We start from the raw sequence: 5,983 nt of genomic DNA on the forward strand, positions 1-5,983 counted from the left end.
CATCTATTTTGTGAAGTGCACCAGTCCCTCCTGTAGCAAAGCATTCCCATAACATGAAGCTGCCACCCCTGTGCTTCATGGTTGGGATGGTGTTCTTCGGCTTGCAAGCCTCCCCTTTTTTCCTCCAAACATAACGATGGTCATTATGGCCAAACAGTTCTATTTTTGTTTCATCAGACCAGAGGACATTTCTCCAAAAAGTACGATCTTTGTCCCCATGTGCAGTTGCAAACCGTAGTCTGGCTTTTTTATGGCGGTTTTGAAGCAGTGGTTTCTTCCTTGCTGAGTGGCCTTTCAGGTTATGTCGATATAGGACTTGTTTTACAGTGGATATAGATACTTTTGTACCCATTTCCTCCAGCATCTTCACAAGGTCCTTTGCTGTTGTTCTGGGATTGATTTGCACTTTTCGCACCAAAGTACATTCATCTCTAGGAGACAGAACGCATGTCACGGATGTCGTTGGTAGTAGACCAAAGCGTAGCGTGGTGAGTGTACATTTTTCCTTTATTTAAAATGACGCCAACAAAACAATAAACCATACAAAACAACCGTGAAGCTTAAGGGCTATAGTGCCACAAACAAAGACAACTTCCCACACAGAAAGGAGGGAAAAGGGCTACCTAAGTATGGTTTCCAATCAGAGACAACGATAGACAGCTGTCCCTGATTGAGAACCATACCCGGCCAAAACAAAGAAATACAAAAACATAGAAAATAGAACACAGAATGCCCACCCAAATCACACCCTGACAAAACCCAAAATAGAGACATAAAAAGCTCTCAAGGTCAGGGCGTGACAGTAACCCCCCCCCAAGGTGCGGATTCTGGCCGCAAAACCTGAACCTATAGGGGAGGGTCTGGGTGGGCATCTATCCGCGGTGGCGGCTCTGGTGCGGGACGTAGACCCCGCTCCACCTCTGGCTCACCCCACTTTGGTGGCGCCTCTGGTGCGGGGACCCCCGTCGCCGACCCCGGACTGGGGACCCTCGTAGTGGGCCCCGGACCGGGCACCCTCGTTGCGGGCCCCAGACTGTGCACCCTCGTTGCGGGCCCCGGACTGGGCACCCTCGTTGCGGGCCCCAGACTGGGGACTGTCGCTGGAGGCTCCGAACTGGAGAACGTCGCTGGAGGCTCCGGACTGGAGAACGTCGCTGGAGGCTCCGGACTGGAGACCGTCGCTAGAGACTCCGGACTGGGGACCCTCACTGATGGGAGGAGACGTATAGACAGCCTGGTGCGTGGGGCTGCCACAGGGCCCACCAGGCTGGGGAGACATACAGGAGACCTGGTCTTTAGAGGAGGCACAGGATGAACCAGGCTGTGGGGGAGCACTGGAGATCTGGTGCGTTGCCTTGGCACCACTCCTCCAGGCTGAATGCCCACTTTAGCCCGGCACCTCCAGAGCTGTCGCAGGTTAACCCTGACCGAAGAGACACAGCGGAGACCAGGAGCGCTGTGCCTGCACAATCCCTCCTGGCTGAATACCAACTCTAGCACGGCAACTGCGGGAAGCTTGCAGAGAGCGCACCGGGCTATGAGAGTGCACTGGAGACACACGGCGCAGAGCCGCGTAACCTGGTGCCTGACTAGTCACTCTCTCCCCACGGTAAGCATGGGGAGTTGGCTCAGGTCTATAACCTGACTCCGCCAATCTCCCCGTGTGCATCCCCCCAAAAATTTTGGGGGGCTGCCTCTCGTGCCTGCTTCCCTGACTTGCCTCCTCATATCACCGCCGCTCTGCTTTAGCTGCCTCCAGTTCCTCCCTTGGACAGCGATACTCCCCAGCCTGCCTCCGAGGTCCCTTACTGTCCAGGATCTCCTCCCATGTCCAGGAGTCCCTTTCACCACGCTGCTTGGTCCTTTGGTGGTGGGAGGTTCTGTCACGGATATCGTTGGAAGTAGACCAAAGCGCAGCGTGGTGAGCATACATTTTTCCTTTATTTAAACCATGCCCAAAGGAGTGGTGACCTCCCTAGTTAACCCTGACAATAATGGTCGACTATCTAAGGCGTGAACAGGGAAGGGCACATCCACGGGAACAATGGGAACCCCTAAACTATGAGCTAACGCTCTATCAATGAAATTCCCAGCCGCGCCTTAATCTATGAGCGCCTCATGCTGTGAATGCGGGGAAAACTCAGGTAAAGAGACAGACACAAACATATGTGCAACAGAGGACTCTGGGTGAGAATGGTGCCAGCTCACCTGGGGTGATGCCAGAGCACCCTGCCTGCTGCCTCGATTCCCAGAGGAACCAACCCGGCACCGACCATCTGCGGCCACAGATGGTGCACGAGCGGAAACCCCCTCCGGTCTCCCTGCGCACCGCCCCTCCCAGCTCTATGGGTATCGGAGAGGGGGTGCGGGAGGATGGAACCACCATACCCCGATCTGGACGTCTGCGAGTAGCCAGGGTCCTAAACTCCAGGGCAAACTCCTGGGCGCTCCTCGTCTCCTGCCTCAGATGGTAGAGGCGCTCACCCGCCGCTCTCCCCTTGGGCGGGTGGTTGAAGACTGCCTGGAAATGGCTGGTGATCGGCCAACTCCTCAAAATGGTCCAACGGCGCATCTCTCCCTTGTCCACATGGCGTTGGCCCACTCCAGGGCTTTCCCGGTGAGGCATGAGACGAGGGCGGACACCTTCTCACGGTCCGAGGGTGCTGGGTGGACCGTGGCCAGATAGAGGTTTAGTTGGAGGAGGAAACCCTGGCAGTAGGCAGCACACTCGTCGTACTCCTGTGTCATGGAGAGACGGATCCCACTGGGTTCATGCGGGAAAGGGGCGCTGGTTGTGCTGGTGGAGGCACTGGAAGAACTCCCTGTCTCTCCCAGCGGTCCATTGTCTGGACAACGCGATCCATGGCGGAGCCCAGATGGTAAAGCATTACCGCATGCTCCTGGACGTGCTCCTCCACCTTCATGGCCGGGGTACCTTCTCCTGCTGACTCCATAGGTGGTCGGAGATTCTGTAAGGGGTGCGTGTTGGTGGCAGGGAAGTCAGGCACAAGAGAACGAACTTGGTATTAACGGAGTTGTTTAATAAATTCTGACCAAACTCCAAAACAACCAAAATGTACAAAATAACAATGTGGGTACAAAACCCATCGCACACGAACACTAAAATGCACATCACATACAAACAAAACAATCTCCGACAAGGACATAAGGGGAAACAGAGGGTTAAATACACAACATGTAATTGATGGGATTGGAACCAGGTGTGAAGGAAGACAAGACAAAACCAATGGAAAATGGAACATTTTATCAGTGAAGGCTAGAAGGTCGGTGACGTCGACTACTGAACACCGCCCGAACAAGGAGAGGGACCGACTTCGGCGGAAGTTGCGACAGTCATGCACATAGTAGATGTCCTAACCGACTTGCCAACACTATAGTTTGTTAACAAGACATTTGTGGAGTGGTTGAAAAATGAGTTTTAATGACTCCAACCTAAGTGCATGTAAACTTCCGACTTCAACTGTATACTTTCTCACTCCCTCATTCTCTCCCTCTCTCCACCATTATTTCACCATCTCCTCTTCACACTATCTCCTCTTCCAGCTGTCGGGACCAGAGTGTCTACGCTGATCTCAGTGGCTCCATCAGTGCAGAGGACGACTACCTGCCTCTCTGGCACCGCTCAACCCACCTCATCATGACCCACCTGGACCCACCACCCCACCGAACCAACCCCAAAGCATGGATGGAGGAGGACAACAGCAGGGGCAGGATTGGCAGACACTCAGGTGAGGACTGCACTTAACCACATGTATACTATTACAGCCATAGGTGTTATTTACATGATGATGTTGTCAGGTACCTGTGTTCAGTTTGAGGTGGGACTTATTGATAGTAGTGTGGAAGTATCTTGTAGAACTGTGTTGTGGACGTCCTTAGAACTCCTTGGAATGTAACAATAATTACAGCTTTTAGTATACCATGTGATGGAGTGTTTTTCTTTTTTAGGGTTAAAAGAAGAAATTAATCGTGAAAGTGGCTACTTCTCTCTGGGGAGGGCGGGAGGAGCCCGTTCTCTCAGGGATAAGAGCCCCCCTCCCGTTTACCGCCATTCAGAGAGGGGACATCCCCTTTACAGCAACCGAAGCCCTGAGCCCAAAGCTACCATCCCCTTCAGGAACCCTAACCTGGGGCTGGCCTCGGAGAGGTTAAACCCAGAGATACTAAATCCAGACCTGCCCCTGGAAATCCCTGAACCTCCTGACGCATTTGATCTCACCATCGAAGTTGAGGCTCAGGTGGGCCCTCGCTCCCCAAGCCCCACCCCTTTTAAGATAGCAGAATCCCTGGCCTCCACTAACCGGAGGGGTTTCAACAGCTCATACAGTAGAAGAAACTCCCCTTCCTATCAGGAGTCTGGGAAGTTCAATTCATCGAGACAAAGCTCCTCTCTGTCCCGCTCCTCTTCACCCTTACGAAACACCTCCCCATTCAAACGAAGTGAATGTACCACCTCCCTCAACAGGCGGGGCGTAGACTCTGAGGGCTGGTCTCAGGGGTGGGACCAGACTTCTAGAGGTCCCCCCCAGAGCTCTTATGGACGAGGTGTTGATATTAGAGGCTTGAATAAAAACGTAATATCGATGGCCAGTTCAGTTGGTTCCATATCACAGGTCAACTCTGTTGCATATTTTAAAAGTGCATTGCGCAAGAATGAGACAGACAGCTCCTTAAATAGTCGTGGACGTGACACTCAAAGCTCCGCCCCTTCAAGGAGGGGTTACGAAAGCCCCAGACAATCTCGGGTACGCAAATCTGAAACAAGTAACTCCTTAAATGGCCGTGACAGCAGAAGCTCATCTCCTTCGCGGAGGGCTAATGACACCTCCAGCCAAACCTTGCTTCGCAAATCTGATGGGAACAGCTTGATAAATGGTCATGGTCATGAAAGTCGCAATTCTTCTCCTTCGAGGAGGAGTTACGATGCCACCAGCCAGTCCCTCCTTTGCAAATCTGAAACAAACAGTTCTCTCAATGGTCATAGTCCACACGGCGGCCGGTGTGGCTCTCCCATTAGGGAGGGTTATGATGCCGAAAGACAATCTCTGCGGAAATCAGCTTCTAGGAATGACTTAAATGTTCATGCCTATGAAAGTGGTAGCTCTTCCCCTTCTAGACATGGCTTTGACACTCCTTGTCAATTCCTGCTATGCAAAAGTGAGACAAGTGGCTATGGAAATGGTCGAGGTCGTGACAGTGGAAGCTCCTCTCCCTCTAGGAAAGGCTTTGATGCCCCGAGCCAGTCACCTCTGCGCAAAAATGAATCCAACAGCTACCTGAATAGTCAAAGTCGAGACAGTCGAAGCTCCTCCCCTTCGAGAAAGGGATATGATCCCCCTGGCCAATCACTGCTTCGTAAATCTGAGACGAACAGCTCTGTCAGAAGTCAAAGTCGTGATCGTCCTACCTCCTCTCCCTCTAGGAGAGGCTATGATACACCGAGCCAGTCATCACTGTGCAAAAGTGAATCCAAAAACTACCTGAATAATCAAAGTCGAGACATTCGGAGCTCCTCCCCTTCGAGAAAGGACTATGATGCCCCTGGCCAATCATTGCTTTGTAAATCAGAGACGAACAGCTCTGTCAGATGTCAAAGTTGTGGTAGTCGTAGCTCCTCCCCTTCAAGGAGGGGCCATGACACCCCCGGCCAATCACTACTGCACAAATCTGAGAAGAGTGGAGCCCTCAATGGTCGGAGCCATGACAGTCGCAACTCCACTCCATCCAAAAGAGGCAATGACCCACCAGGTCAGTCACTCCTCAGGAAAACCACCAGTGGTGGTGACTCCAGACTCTCTTACCAGAGAAAAAACACTTACGGTGATGCTCGGCCGGACTCTAACCCCTCCCCTGGCACCTGGCGAGGCTCCACCCACTTCCTACATAGCACCTCCCCATCCAGAGAAGGCAGAGAGAACAAAACATCTGCCCCCTCTCAGAGGGCCTCTGCTGTCACCTGGGA

This window comes from Oncorhynchus mykiss, chromosome 13 (assembly GCF_013265735.2).
Source record: "Oncorhynchus mykiss isolate Arlee chromosome 13, USDA_OmykA_1.1, whole genome shotgun sequence".
Classification (NCBI taxonomy): domain Eukaryota; kingdom Metazoa; phylum Chordata; class Actinopteri; order Salmoniformes; family Salmonidae; genus Oncorhynchus; species Oncorhynchus mykiss.